This window comes from Mycteria americana, chromosome 2 (genome assembly GCF_035582795.1).
Source record: "Mycteria americana isolate JAX WOST 10 ecotype Jacksonville Zoo and Gardens chromosome 2, USCA_MyAme_1.0, whole genome shotgun sequence".
NCBI lineage: Eukaryota > Metazoa > Chordata > Aves > Ciconiiformes > Ciconiidae > Mycteria > Mycteria americana.
In genome coordinates this window covers 33392509-33409406 of record NC_134366.1, presented here as the reverse complement: position 1 = coordinate 33409406, position 16898 = coordinate 33392509, and positions in this window count along the sequence as shown.

The window sequence follows — 16898 nt, the reverse complement described above, 5'->3', positions numbered from 1 at the left end:
GTTTTTAAAAAATCCTAAAAATCAATGTTTAGCAATCTGATTGACTAAGAAAACTGGTTTGTGCTAGGCATTTTGGAAGGTGACATTAGACACTTGCTTGTAACTCTAGATGTCTGAATAGCTTTTAACTCCTGGGTAGATGGGATTGTAGTTAAATACTGTTTTTTCCCAAATAATCACTAGCAAAAAAACCCCACCACAAATAAGGGCAAGCTAAACTGCCATTCATTGCAACTGGCTTTCTGGGGTTTTTTTGTTTTGTTTTTTTTCCCCTCTCTATTACTGTGCTAACCACATACATAAACAGCTTTGGCATACAATGTGTGTGCTAAAATTAAACAGCACATCCTGAACAATTTTCTCTGATCTTCTCTCATAGTGCCTAAAAGAACCAAAGAATTCCCGATAAATGTTTTACAAATAGCTTCAACAAAGGTAGGAAGCAGTTCTGCAGAATTCTCACGGAACTTCAAAAATGACACAAATGAGTATTTGGAACTGGTACCTCAGACATCCCACAGTAAAATTCAAAAATGGTGCTCCGTACCTCAAAGCATTCTCAGTCACCTCGGCAAGGCAGTCAGACCTCACGGCCCTCGCAGAACAGCCAGTCTGGACAAGTGCCTTTGCAGCCCTCCTGACAACACAGCGCGACACCTCTATCCTCAGTGCTCTCATTGCCTTCAGGACTTCACTGTTGGTCGTTAAAGTTCTTAATTGTGCAGCTTCTCATTATACTCTGACTCTCAGCAGATGCATTTACATCAGCAATCCAGTATCACTTACATTGTATAGCCCATGCCATTTTGTGTCACAAGGATAGTGGAGGAACGGTAGACAACAAGAAAGAAAAAAATTAAGTTGTGGAATCATAGAGACATAAAGGTAAGATAAAAAAAACAGAAATAAGTGCACCTGTCTTAACAATCCCATTATGAAATGTAACTGTGTGGAAATTAGAGGAAAGCGATGCCTTGCTTCAGTGGCATTCTTCACACAGGAAAGATTATCTCCTTTTTATCTAACACTCAAAAGCAGAAGACCTTTATCTAGATTTAAAAGGGAGACATATGAATTATAAAACTTAGTATTGCTGTGTCTGACTTCTGGAAACCCTCTCACTTAGAGAAATTCAGAATTTTGAGTGAACTTGCCATGCTCAATGCCCTGGAAAAATTAGGTGTCTAGAAGGGGATTAACTGAAATCAGTTTGCAGGGCAGATTGTAAACTAAGCTAGCCAACAGAAAATGCAGTTTGCAGCTGTGACTTCTGTGGGACTTAGCTGCCCAAAGCAGCCCAGTGCCCTTTTCCTCTGCCTGTAAAGAATGAGGAGAACATTCAGAGGTAATTTTTGGGCAAGGGCACTGTACTCAAAAGGACTCCCCTTGTCCCAATGACTGTCCAGCATCAGCACAACATGCCAGATGCATCAATCCTTCCGTATGCACTTCCTTCTGAGAAGGTCTTCTATGCCCCAAATCCAATGAGTACAGAGGGCCCCAAATCACTCCTCTACCAGATTTGCAGCAGGAATTTCAATCTAAGCCTTCCATGAGCAAAATGTAACTGCTGGTCCACTGGATATACTGCAATGGTGAGGCTATTCCACTTACTTACCTTTTTTTTTTTTTTGCTTAAATTTTGTTGACAACAAAAACTTCCCTTAAAAAAAGACAAGTGTGGCTGGTGCTGTCTTTGCCTTGGCCTGGGATAGCCTGTTTGCCTTCCGTGCAGGTGAAAGCTTGTTAAACTGTTCCCGTAAAGAAAGATCAATCATTTTAGGTCTCAAAACTGTTCTAGGATGTCTAGATACCTTACAGCTTTTTTGTAAGCCCAGCAACCAAAATTAATCTCCTTGGTTTGTGTGAAGAGATACTTTCATGAATAAATCCTGAAGCTTTATATCAAGGAAATTATTTTTGCCCATGTTTTACTCATGGAGAATTCAAAGCACAGAATTCTAAAAGCACAGAATGGCAGTGATGGAAATAAAATTAAGGTCTACTGAATCTCAACTCTATGCCCAAATAGGAGGGCAATTAGAACAAAAAAGAAAGTGGATTTAAAGGTATTTTAATAAAATAGTTTTTAAAACTTTTAAAATACTGAAATGCATGCAGTGAAGTTTGAGTCTGAGAAGAATTTTTTGAAGTGCCTGAAAACTGGTATGTTAAAACTGATCCTACATTCTTGCTTGACTGGGACACTCACAGAATATAGTGATTGTTTCCATGTTCCATCAGAAATTTTGAAATAACTTTTTATTCCAAATTTTGGCTGAAAAGCGGGATGTTTTTCAGAGAGAGAACACACCCTCCCTCAGCCTGTGCTTTGTCAAAGTGAGTCTGTCACTCTTCTGGAAAGATGTCTCCGTATTTAATACGAACTTTTGAGACAAACTATTTTTAAATGGGAGCATTGTTTTATCCTCTCAGCCTCACAAACTAAGAACTTCCTTTATATCTCATTTTGAGAGGGCAGATAGCTTACTATTAAAACATACAAGAAAAACTGGAAGTTGAATTGAATCCAAGTCCATACTGTGAGAAAGTATTTTCATATTTATATGACAAAGACACAACTTATACAAATAAGCAATTTTAATTGAAAAATGCTGACAATATCCTAACTATTTGGATTGTGCAATCTGTTTTTTATTTTGGACATAGAAGAGTCTTAATTTTATAGAAAAGACGTGATGGGACTATGTATTATTCAAAGTTCTCAATTGTCAATATAAATATTATGATCTTGTTCAACAGTGAGGGGATTGTATTCATTCTGGCAATATTCAAAATGCAATCAACCATAGGTTATGAATGCCTTTAGACACTGTGCAATGGTGCATAAAACCAATCAATTATCCTTTTTGGCTAGGCTTATCTGGCACTGAGACTGGAAACCTGTTGTATTGTGAATTGTATGCACCTCAAAAATACATACAAACTATTTTCTTGTTTCTGTTTGCTTAATTAGTATACATGACATTCCTAGTCATACAGGGCATGGGAATCTTTACCATCCAATTTTCACATATGTGTCCTACTTCTATGAAATGTATCTAGGAATTAAATAAACCCAGTTTATCACTCTTTAGAACCTTGCTGTATGTATCTTCTTGTCTCAGTCTCATGTGGTACCTCACCACGTTATTAATCAAGGCGTGCAGCATGGAACTCACAATTGTGCGGCATGCCATGAGATTTTTGCAGCATTTTGAACTCCACATGAAAGTAAAGGACTAAATCTTTTTGCAGTACAGTTCCCTGAATAATTACTCGAATTATACTGGCAGTATAGGTCAGTTTGGATCTTTGCCACCCCTGCTGTTTGTAATCCTGATCAGAAATAGACAATTGTGCCAAACTGTGCATCCTGTCAATCTGCTCATATGAAACTAAGCAGCATCAAGGAATTTCCTTGAATGCTATACAGTGGCCTCCCACAGAGAAACAAAGGAGCCAGAGAAAGATATCATATTCTTTGAGCTTCCTGCACATCACTCTGCTTTATTTAAAATGTCAAACCCCCTCTCTTCTTGGCTGAATAAGCCATTCGTTTAAGACTTGATGCCAATCAGTAGTCCAGTTCACCATTACATTAAAAATGGCACATCCCATTTTATCACAACTGTAAGGCATGGAAGTTTTCTCCACATTCTTTAGTATATGTTGCATTTAGAGGATGCTCTCTTCAATCATACTATTACTGTCTTGACAGTTTAGTCATTGTTATTCATGAGGACTTCTTGATGCTTATCTGCAAGTTGTTCAAACTTGTCAAGAAGATCACATAGCGATGACCTTGAAATGAGAATGAATGAGGCCTTTGTGTTCTATAAATCAGTAACAGTCAGCACAATGCTTGTATTTTTCTCCTGGGAGAAAAGAAGATAGCTACCTGTGGCCATTAGCTTCTGTACTTGTACATAATACTTGTTACTAATGCAAAATTAAACCTTTAACATATGAGGTGGAAAAAACACCCCTCAAATGAAAGTGAAAAGGAAAGTTTTCAAAACCAGTGTTCAGCCTAAGTTGCTACAGCAGGAGAAATACTGAGTGTCAGAGAAGGCAATGAATATATATGATTCAGAGTCTTTGAGGAAAACTTTAAAGACATTCCAGAAGAGCCTAACATAATTAAAAGAGCTGTAGATAGATAAATGCATTAAAGGAATAACCAAATAGCATATTAGAGGACAGTGTATTACTGAAGCACAGCTAAATATATTAGCCTGCTATAGCAAAATAAGGTACACCTCAAAATTTTAAATTTGAAGTTAATGAATAGCATTATGTATAAAACAGTAGGTTGAAATTAGTAAGGAGGAAAATCAGACTATATTCTCCAGAATTATTTTTTTGAACCCTTAGGAATAAGCAGTAAGGAAAAGTAACCTGTTTTACTAGAAAAGCAACTATCAGATTGATAATACAGAAACCTTCAGTTTTGTTTTCACCAGTATGGCAATTGGATCCCAGAATTTGCTGAGAAGCTCTCAAAAAAATTTAAAAATGTCTTGGCATTCTGTGTAACAACATGTAGCTCTAAGGGCAACTTAAATGAATAAGGGATTGAGTAGCTACCTTATGAGGAGAGACTAAAAAGGTTGGGCGTCTTCAGCAGTGAAAGGAGAAGGCTGGGAAGAAGCGTGATGAAGGGTTACAAAGTCATGAAAATAGTGGATAAGGTGAAGGCAGAACTTCTGTTCACTCTATCCTGTAATATGAGAACTTAATAAAAATAACAGAACATCAGCTTAAAACAGATAAAACAAAGCATTTCTTTAAACACAAGGTAGTGGATTTCTGGCACTGGCTATCACATGAGATTGTAAGAGGCAAACTGTGTCAACGGGTTCAAAAAGGGATTAGACAGATGGACAGTATCGCCATAGGGTAGGGATGTACCTCTGGCATCCCTAACACAACAACGTTGTATCGTGGGAAGTGAAATAGGAATGGGCCTCTGAAAACAGCTGGGATTGTTATTCTCTGTGAATAGCCTCTCCTGTTGCCACTGCTGGAGACAGAAAACTGGGCTGGATAGACCATTGGTCTGACCCAATAAAGCCTTTCTTACATTCTTAAAATAAAATTAAGAGCTCTATTTAAATGCAAGCATCAATCTGATAGGCATTACTAATCCTAAAAGTGAATGTGAAGCTTGAATAGTTAAGTGTGTTGTTAATATAACTTAAGAAATCAGTGTTACTTATCTTGGCCTCATAAAAGTCAAAATTGGGTATCCCTAGTAAAAACAGTTTCAGTAAGTGATGTCCTCTCTTTACAGGAATAATGCTGCTTTCTGAATTGCAAGAATTTGTGGTTACTTTATTTTAAATATACAGCTTGTATATTTTAAGATTCTATATTGTATCATATAAGGTGAAAGTACTACGTGGTTGTATGTGCTTACAAATTTACAGCCAGTCTTAACCTAGAAACCAGCATACAGCAATGTATTGTAGCTCGTTAGAAATATAGCGGTGCCGATAATATTTCCCAACACACTCCTTTACTTTTACATTTATGATGTAGAAAAGTCCAGGCTATAAAACTCATTTGTTGGCATAAAAAGGGTATGATTGTGTGAGATTTTGTTGAGGATGAGCTCACAAAAGATCAGTAAATTTTCAGCACATCAGCCATAATTATACACAGATGCAATTCTTTCTCTGTATCCATTTTTTTTTAATTTTATAAAAGACACCCTATCTCTCTATTTGCTTGCTTCATGAGAAATATAAAAGTAGCAGACCAAATGCATTTTTCAAGCAAATATATAACACACGTATCAGTAGTACCATCTTCCAAATGCTAAGAAATTCAGTAGAATGTCCTGCTTCTAAGGAAATCTCGCAAAATAGTCATCCTATCACGCCAAGAAAAAAAATAAGCATGTTCTGAAAATTAATTGTTCTGGACTCTGTTTGACTAAGGAGAAAAGGTTTGATCTAGGGCTTTTTACTTAGCTACCACATTACATACCTTAGAACCGTATAACAAATTTTCAAACACACAGTAGTCTGACCCATCTGTGTTTCCATTTCAAAGTTCACTTTACTGGATGGACTGAAGTTTCCAGTCAGATTCACAAAGCCCATCTAGGTAGCCTCTGCTCTGCAGGTAGGTTCAGGTGAGCCACATGAATGATGTCTACATTAGTAAGTCATGCAGGCTAATAGGGAAGGATTTGTGGCATGAAAGAGTTAGTGCTGAGAGCTTAACATCCACACCATTTCAGGAAGGTTTACTCAGAGGTATTGCTAGCCTGGTCCTGTGGCTGGAGAGCATTAGGTGTGCTTTTGGAGCGTATCTTCTAGTTTAATCTCATCCAAAAGGAACTTAGTTCCTATGCTTTGAGATTGCTTAGTGATGTGAATAAAAGCATGATAAATACTCCAGAAGCACATGCCAAAATGCTAATGGTGAAATGCAGCCACAGGTATCATCAACATTCAAAATTAGTTACATTTCAGTACTTTAAGCACAAAGGTCTTTCACGGTCTGGGTTACTCAGAGGCCATGCTCGTGAAGGATTTGTATCAGAATAGTACTTCTAACTTTCCTTTAATATGAGACTAGGGAAGGCTAGGGAGACTGTAAGATAGCTGAGCAAATATGAACTTCACAGAACAAAAAAAAGAACTTGTTTGCAAATATAAATATTTGTTTTAACTACATTTATCCACCAGATGGTGTCCCACAACATATCCTTTAGGACCTGCCTGAAAGAATGAGGAATGGTTCTACATCTATTTCACAGATACCAACACTGGATTTGTGAAACTCACAAATATTTTTCAAAACTTGAATGCTCAAGAATAAATTTTAAATTTTATGAAAATGCCATTATCTGGAAAAAATAATGGTAAACAGTGCTCTTTATTGCTGCATTGCATGTTGCCCATTTTCATCTTTCAATGAGCCATGGAGGCAGGAAGCTCTCAAGTGTCCGTGTTTTATTAAAAGTGTAGAAAAACTGCATGGTTTAGAGAATATCGACACTAAACTAATCAATTCAAGCTGGTTTAGGAAAAAGTCGGGCTTATATAAATAGAAAATATTCAACAGTCTACTCAATGACAAAATTTTGAAAAAGAGAGGCCACTAAAATGTGGAAAAATAGATCCTGTTGATTTATGACTCAGTAGTGGAAGAATGTTGCCCATACCCATCTGTGTCCCAGACAAAGTGAAGGAGATGGTTTATCTCCTGCCAGGACAAAAGCCAGCACAAAAGGAAGATCTTACAATGGAGAATTCTGGTGAATCTTCACTTATGGTACCCCATGGAGTCTGTAGTAACAATAGGGAAAGGAAATGTGACTGACTAAAAAATATCTCACACAAAGCCAGAAGATGAGAATTTAAGTTTTTTACTGAATAGGGCTATAGGTGTGTATTTCAGTAGAATTTGGTTCTGTGTTTACAAAAGTATACAGTATCACTTTAAATTCTCTACTAGCGGAATAGTAAGACAGGAAAAACCAAATAGAAAACAAAAATAGAATCTATGGTTCCTGTAGTATGTCGTTCATTATGTATCTGTTGACTAAACTGAAAGAGCTCATGGCAATAGAATATATTACCATCTGTACAAAATGCTTCATACATTCTTGATATTTAAGCCAACACTTCCAATACTTTTTCAAAATTAGGAGTCTAAAGCTGGTTCTTAAATCAGTGGTCCGATTCTCAGTTGTACCAAGTGCCCAACCATATCTGCTGAGTCAGTAAGAACTACAATGCTCAACATTTTAATATAACTTACACAGGTTTGCAAACTTTTCCCCTCACCTTTGCCACTGCTTTCACCAAGATATTCTCCACTGCTGTTTTCTCTTTCCTCTGCAGTATGAGAACTGTTGCCAACAGGCAATTTCTCTGTTGGACAAGTAGATACATAAACATGGGTAAAGAAAGGTTGACCCCATACCATGTAGATCCCACATTCACAGTTGTGACTGACTCAGTTAACTCTGAAGAGTGTCAATGTTTCTTTTCCTGGTGTTCTTTCCAGCATCTGCTTTGGATGAGGAGGAAGGTTCTGGAGCTACCATGGTTCAGGAGGTGGCTTCACTGCTCCATGGCCTCCCTCTGCTCCTGCCCTGTGCGTATCAGACCTTCTCCCAGCAGACATTCCCTCAGCACAGCTCTGTGCCTTGGCCTCATCCATCTTTTAGCCACTTCTCAAGCAGTGTGATTTGTGTGGAGTGACCTCCTATGTGGAGAACTGGCCCAGAATGACAAATAAGTAACAGTTATACAAACAGCAAAAAACCCAAGAACTCAGGTTTCTTTTGGCTTTAAATCATAGATTTCTATGAAGTGGTTGAGGTAGAGCTCATAATTTGATATAAAAGTGATTAGTAATGATGTGCAGCTATTTGGAACCCTATTTAATAGTATGCTCCATCTTTTTACTCACTATATTCTGTCTCCAATTTTCTAATTAGTTTTCAATCTTTGTATTTAATCCTTGTTTATTAGTAAAAGTTACTTTTTTTACTTCTCAGTGACTTCTACAGCACTTATGAAACATGAGGAGCAACTATATGTACCCTTGAGTGATTTAAAATGTCAGCATTCACTGCCTTTATTCCTTGGTATGCAGCTGGACTGTAGCACTCTGCTGGTATGTGGGGCATCAGTATAATTGCTAAGGCCTTTGCAGATTCAAGAGTTTGCCCTGATGAAATACAGAAGAAATATACCTCTAGGGGATGGAAATTTTGGTCTGAAACCACAGTACTCGCCTGAACACGTAACCTTGCCCCTAGTTCAACATCAAATGACACCAGCCTTCATCCCACAAGTTCTAGGAACACATTAGTTTCATCTCCATTAAAGCATCAACCTCCTGATTTGTGTCTGGCTTTGGAATCAAAGACAACATCTGTATTACTTATTCATAAACCAGTACATGTCAATGAAATCAGTCTAATGATTCTGGAATTTCTCCTGTAAGATGTTTCTAGAGAGAATGCATAATTGGACTGTGCAGAGGTACAAGTGGCCAGCATCCAATGCAAACTCATCAGCCAGCCTGAAACAGGCACATTTCTTGTTATATGATCTTTGTATGTCAGAAAAACAGGGGCAAGGGGGGGTCCGCCTCAACTAATTAATTTTCCAGCAGTATCTATTTACATGATGAAGCAAAGCTTGTAAAAGGTGGGGACACATATAACTTTTTATTAAGGTATTCTTCACTTTGATACTGCTGAGAATTTGACAGCACTGTTCTTAAATTAGATTTTTGTCATGAATGCCTTGATGTTTGTACTCCGTGTATAGTAGGCCTCATACCATATTCTTAGAGACAAAAATAACTCCTTTGTGTTCAGCTGAGTAGCTTGGTAACTGTCTGAGAGACTGAACAGTGATAAATGAGAGAGAAATAAAAGAAGACTTAGAGATTACTGAAACTTAGTGTGCCTGTACCTTTACAAGGGAAAGTACCAGGTGGTATTATAGATGAGAAATCTTTCTGGAGCCAAAAGATGAAAGCCCAAACCTTCAGACTACAGATAAGACGTACATTCTTAATAGCAAGGGTGAATGTCCAAATTAGTAGAAGAGATGGATTCTGCATCTGCTGAAGTCTTCCTGCACATTTCAGTGCCTTTCTGAAACACGTTCTTTAGTCAAATACAGGTTATGAAGTTCAGCACAAAAGTACCTAGATGTATTGTATATAATCATCTACCAATCTCCCCTGGCCTTCCAATATTAAAAAAGCTTTGGGAAATGCAGTAAAATTGGATCCCTGCTCTGTTTACTTTTCCATTTAAAAAAGAGTAACAAATAACATTTAAATACTTTTCATGTGTGCGTCAAATATTTTGCCATATCTGTAGCCTTTAAAATGAATAATTTGCATAATTTTTTGTGGCTTCCACAGTCTCAGATTCTTGGGCTCTAATGAAAAATAACGCCTTGCTTTAGTGGCTGTCTTTTTCCGACAAATGTAAAGCTGATAGAAACTAAACCATCCTCGTGAACCAACTAAAGTGGACAGCTGATTTTCTTTGGCTCTTTTAAAGACTTCAGCCAAAATCAGTTTTCCTTTTTTTATGCTTCTCCTGCAAATACAATCTCAGAAACAAGAAAAATTTGCATTCCATACATTTAAAAAGAAATAGAGTATTTTCCTTCTGTTTTTCTAAACAGTTATCCTTGAAACAAAGAAATACTGTATAAAAAACTTTACAGCCTGTGGCACAGAATAACACACAACTTGGCCAGTAGACCATGTGTGGAAAAACAATTTTAATGAACAATAGGTCCCAAGAAACAACATCAATTGTTATCGTTACTTTCTTTTAAAATTGAAATGGTCCAATTTTAAGAGAATTCTTCCAAAAACTCATACAAAAAATGGTTTACAATGAGAAAGGGAAAAAAATGTACATTTAAAAATGTTTTATATACATGTTTATTATCTGTACCATATGAGTTGTGCTTTGTCCATAAGTGTTCTATTGATAATTTACTTAAAATGCTTGGATAAGGACTGGCCCTTTGGCAGGAGTGAGGTAGCATGGAGTACATAAAACGAGAATCAGTGTAATGTGTTTATTTTGGTGAAATACATTTTTATTTTCTTGAGACTTTTGTCTCAATGTACAAAAATACAGTTTCAGTTTGATTTAATATTTCTAATGCCACATACTAAGTCCATTATTTTTCTGGTCTTAACTAACTGCATTTCAGTGAATGGTGCAGCTACTCTGCAGCAAGCTAGATCCTGCCTCAGTTATGCACAATTTCAGTTGAACTCTGTGAGTTCTTTCTTCTGAAGAAGTAGACATTTGAGTTCTAACTTGTATCGAGCATTTTTGGATCTTTCAACATGCTTGATGCCAAAATATAATGCTATATGACAGTTTTGTAAGCTAACAAAATGAGCGCTCACTATATCCTCGATTTTATTTCCACTGTAACAAAAAAGCTCATGATCTTAACATATACATTCACCTAATACTATTACTTGCATTAGTTGCTTGCATGCAGTACTTCTTTTCTTTCTACATTACTGCTATATTTAGTATTTTCTATTTTTACCGGAGCATACCAGTCTAGCAAATGATTGCTAGTAACATTCAGTTCACCACCCTCTTGTAGGAAAGTGCTCTTGCTTGTCTGCAGCCTCATTAAGGCTTTGTACCCAACAACTCTCTCATCTGCATGCAAAACATAGGGAACTGGAACTAATATCCAGATGTATCTGGCAAGGAAAGCCTAACTCTCTAAGCATTAGTTTTAAGACACCCTCGCTATTACTGTTCTAGTCCCAACCAAATCATTTCACTGTTTCTACCTTCCTAGCTACTTAGTGGACTGGTGAAGTTTACAATCAACCGAGCATTTTGAAAAATCCAGGGTCCTGACTATTGCAAGTAGATAAAAAAAGTATTATTCTTTCAATAGCGACAGAATTTTAGTCTAGTGTTTTTGGCCAAAACTTCCGTGGTCCAAGGTATGTGTTGTGCCTCCGTGTCTGGTTGTTGCTCCCCATGCAGTTTAGTCACATTTAGGTGATTTTGAATGAATGCAGTTTGCAAAGTCTGTTGGGAATTTTCAGGATGAAAAGCACTTTATAAATGTAAAATATTGTATTATTACAGCTGCCTCCAAGAGAGAAGTTGTGTTTAGCAGAACATTCGGAAAGAAAATTTACAGAAATTTATTAGAAGCTTAATTTTGTTTCCAAACCACAGTCACTAGAGATTCAAACTATTTATCTTGAATTGTACCTGCCAAATTTTGATGAGATGAAATTCCCCCCTCCCCATTTAAAAGAGCGGGATTGACCACAGTTATACTGCAGACTTTAAAGTAACCTGCATTATTAGGTTTTCTCCACATTCCAACCCATCTGCCTTAGGGTATTAAACCCTACTTTCATCTCTGTGAGGTTCAGTATTTCCAAATCCAAGCCATAAGGCCATGTCTAGACTACAAACTGAGAAGTGGCTTTGACTGCACACATGCGCACACTAAGCCACATGTCCCACAAATTTTCCATCTATACTTTTGTACATGGCTCACTCACAGCTTGGTTTTAAATAATCTACGCTGTTATAAAGAAAAACAACCTCCCAGTACTAGTTGATGAACCATTACTATGATTGATTTTGCCTGGGTGCAGGCCAGGCAGACTGCCTGAACAAAAGCTTGGCCCACACAAAGCCACTGAGTATAATCAGTGTTTCTGAGTATGGCGAGAGTTTTTCTACCTCCTGGCACTCATGCTAAAATAACGCCTTGGTATTAGTTTAAGGGTTTGTAGTGTGAATTATGGGAGAGTTAGGTCTTGAGAATATTCTGAGATCCACTCATGCTTGACAGTATAGATGCAAATCCTAGACATAAAAACATTGTAATGCCCCCAAAATCACAAGATTAGATTAATGAGATATTTTCAAGTACACCGCCAACTTTTGATGCTGGAGCCCAAACCAATTAGGGTTCAGGATACAGCCTGAACTTTTACCATGCAAAGATTACGTGCGCCACAAAGCTGAAGGCAAGGTTTGGGGAGCAAACTCAGTGTTCCTGCTCCTCAGATGTTTTGCTGAAGGTAATAAGGCAAACAATGAGCGACTTCAATCCTCTGCAACATCCCTAGCCAAAAAGGACCTTAATAACCAAGAGTAATCCTGAAGTATGATTACATTAAGCAGCCTCTGTATTCCTGGGACTGTCTTCCTTCCTTTAATCTTTGTGTGTGGGATAATTAAGATATTTTGAAGTTCTTTCAGGTATTGTAGTTTCACAAAGTGGTGTTTAGTCTTATGTGTTGATGTGGTATTAAGTCACGGCTACATTACCTATGGTACCAAAATAAAGAACAGTTAGTGATACAAAGAGGACTTGAACAGGAATGGAGGATTCCCAAGCCTCTCTTTCAAGGATGATCGCAGATTTCTTATAGTGGCATTACTGCATGTGGCATGAGGTTGAAATTGGAGTCTCAGTGCTGAATGTCCATAGGAAGCAGTGCATATAGGAGGGGAAGGGGGCTTCTAGGGAATGATGCATTCACTACTGACCTCTAAGCAGACTAAACTTCTGTCAGGAAGAATGAGAAAAAGCCCTCCCTCAGATGTTTGGAACGAGGACTTGGGAAGGACTGCCACCACATTATAAGCACAAGTGTGCTGACATTAGTAATAAACATTAAGTAGTGGAAAAACTGAAAAATGTAAACTATTTTTAACAAGCTGGATAAATCAAATATTTTATAACCATGCTATTCATAAATATGATGAGTTCTTTTTAACATGGAAATGTGAATCTAATAATGCTAATTAAATAAAAGCTAATAAAAAGACCACATTGGTTGCTGCATATAGACAGTTACAGTTTATATTGGCCTTTTAGACCTAACTGGTGAAATATCATTTTCCTGTGTTGGTGGTGACATGCCATTGCTTTATTTACGTTTTAGACTACGAGATCTCATATGCCACCTACTGGACAGATGTTTTAAGTTAATTTAATGTGCACGCTATGAACACAGATTATCGGAACACTGCCAGCTAGTCTCTTGGTGATTGTTTTACTGCATGGAGGCTCTAAACCCAACTCCCTTTAAGACAATTAAAAGATTTCTATTGACTTCAACTAGGTTTGAATTGGACCCTTAAAGAAAGTTAATGCTGCAGCAAAAGCATGCATAGTTCTTCCTTCTGACAATTTATAAAATAAATTATCTATCTTAAACATTTTTTTCTTGACAGTGTTTTCTATAATATAAAATGAAGCATTTCATGGCCTTATATACCTCTGTCCTTAGTAACAATCATATCCATTCATTTTTGTTTTTACTTGTTGACTAAATGAATAGTAATAAAATAACCACTTTCCTCACTTCACTTAAGAACAGAGAAAGTAATTAAAGTCTTATTGAGTAAATTAGTTCCAGTAGTTCAGTTTTAGTGCTTTTTTAACAGACCTTATAATGATACTGAGTGTTGACAAGAATTATGTATTGGATTGCCCAGAACAAAATATTGTATTCTGAGTAAGATATCCTTCTTTTACGTTCTCCATATTATTTTTTAGAAGGAGCACAAAATATCTATTCTATGCACAATTTATAACATGCTATATATGTAAATGCAGTACAGTTCATGTAAGAAGCAGATGTAAACCTGGCTATAGGCTGGAGTGGGCGCAACCTAGAAGTTCATGTAGGCATTTGAGATATAACAGCATTTACTGACATTCTCTACAACTATAAAACAGAAATTATGCTATATCTTCTTGCACATATAGAAGTAATTTTTAAATAATTTTCCTTTAAGTAATTTCTTTAAAGGAAAAAAACCCTCACAGATATGGTTCTTTACTATTGTAAGGAGCTCTACAGCAACAGGTACTTCCGTCTGTCATAGAAACTACTAAAATTCTTTTCCACTCATTTTTTACATAAATGGGTGCAAAATGCCTTGCCACTTACTAGTTAACAGAATCTCCTCAGAATACCTATCTTATAAAATTTGTCCCCAGATTGCCTCCTGGACCTGCTTGATCTACTAGCTCTTTATGATGTTGTGCAAGTATGCAGCCTTAATAAGTATCTCATACTTCTCCTCTCCTGAAGCTTCAGCTGTGCAAAAAAATCTCTGGAGAGATAACCTCCCAATCCTCTGTCTCCTCTCTCTATATTATATTTGTGTACGTAAGTCAACAGCAACAACAAAATGTTCTCACTGTTAAAACGCCTAAAAAACTGTTAAGCACTTAGCTCTAGGATTTTGGAAACTTGACTCTTGGTGTGCATTTTGCCATTTTATTAGTTACAGCTGTACTGTAATCATAGTAAGTTTTACTAAGCTTTAGTTTAGTCAAAACGTAATGTTATTGTTTTAGAAGAGATCCTAGAGCATTCCAGTGAGGAGATCTTCAATTGGCAGGGGTCTATCAGCTCTTTCTGTTACATTTCTTTTACATGTGAATTCAAAGCAATTAAAATTGCTGGAAAGGAAGTCTGGAATGGGCTGTAGTGTCTGTGTAGGCAGGTGATACTTGGTTCTGTGTCTTAATTTCATTCAGCCTGACTCATTCATTGATTGCATGAAACAGTTTGAGACTTAAAAGAGAACTAGGTGACTGAAACTAACTTCAGGTAGGAAGGAAATATCAGTAGCTGAGAGTAAAAACCAATGCATGAAATGATACTCTTATAGATCCTTTGAGAGGAGACAGATCTCCATTTTAATTAAGGTTCCCAGTGTTTAAAGCTGTGTTTGGGGTGATAATGTGAAAACATTTGCTGGATTATAGCAGATCCTGCATGTGCAAATAAGAGATTTTCAGTACTGTACAAATACGCCATAATATTGGATGGATTCATTTTAATAAAATAAGCTGTATACACTTCGTTCAATTTTATTCTGGTTCATGGGTTATAAGTGAAATCCTGATACTGAGTGCGTGGTAAGTCTGTGAAGTTGTGCAGGATGGGCCATTTCTGTCTCTTGGCAGGGAAAGGATTACACAGTATTACAATTATTAAAATTCTAATTTGGGGCCAGGTTTTGCCCTCAGGTACTTCCTTAATTTCAGTAGAGAGTTGTGCGTGTTTATCTGATTGAAGAATTTGGACACTAACATTCTTGGTGAAGGCAACTTTTTTCTTTAACAAGAATATGCACTGGCCAATAAAATCTGAACGTAGCAGGGACAGGTTTCTTACCAGGAGACAAATGTCAGTAACTGTTCTGTTTTGATAAGGTAAAGCGATTTCCTTGTAAGGGAGTGGGAGATGGAGCAGAAGGAAGGAAAGAGGGATCTTCTTCCAGATACCTTGTAGGCTTGTTTTTAAATTACGACTTTGGATCTAACAACAGGTTTGGCAAGTGTTTGCCTAGGAAATCCTGAAACTATGCCAGATTTTCTTAGCTGGTTTGTTGTAGAGTGTGCATTTTTTAAATACACTGTAATCATTTCAGACCACGTAATTAGAAACACAAAGCAGTTTACTGAAACATAGTGATATATTAAGAGTTCAGTTAATTACATGTAAAGAAACAAGACAGACTTCAAAACCTTTACTCAGTTTCTATTTTATTTGCAACTGTGGCATGTTGATGGGACTTTGCCTGCTTAACATTGAGTAGGAGTTTCAGAATTTTAACCTGAGGGTAAAATTTTCAAAAGCATTTAAGCGACTGCTTCACTGAAAATCAATAGGACTTTCACTCCTTAGGGCAACATTTTAGAAAGTATGTAGATACCCAAGTCCAGTTGACTTCAGTGTGTATGTATATTAAAAAATCCTGCTTTATTGCCCTAAATCTCTTTAAAATAGAAGTGTTACATTTCAGTGTCACCTAAGAGTTTCCGAAAATATTACCCCAAATAAAGAAGCTGCTATTCTCATATTTTTTCATTTGTAAAACCCCGTTTTGTTTTTCTTTCTTCTTCAACATATGCAGAAAATCATAAAACATGTTTTGGATGATAATAAGCCACATTGTCTTCAATCTGGTCTTAAAATCTTACTGCAAACGCTCAAGAAGAGGTGGCAATTATAATTAGTGCACACAGTTCTTCACTCTACTGTAAATTTTCCTAGAATTTCAAAATAGACTATATATTTTCCCCTTTTCAGTCTATTTAATGTCTTTTTCGATAGAAGTGATAAATTGCCTCCTTTGAAGCCGCAGCCTGACCTAAATTATTCTGTCTACATTACATATAAGAGCAAGTAGAAAAAAATAAAATACTAATATGAAATCTTAAGGAGATGAAGAAGACATAAATCAGAACTAATTAGTCATTCTCATTAATGAGAATATATATTATGTTTTCCATTTAATCTCTCAAATGTAATTTACTGAGAAAATTAAAAAGTACCCCTTAGTATAGAAAAAC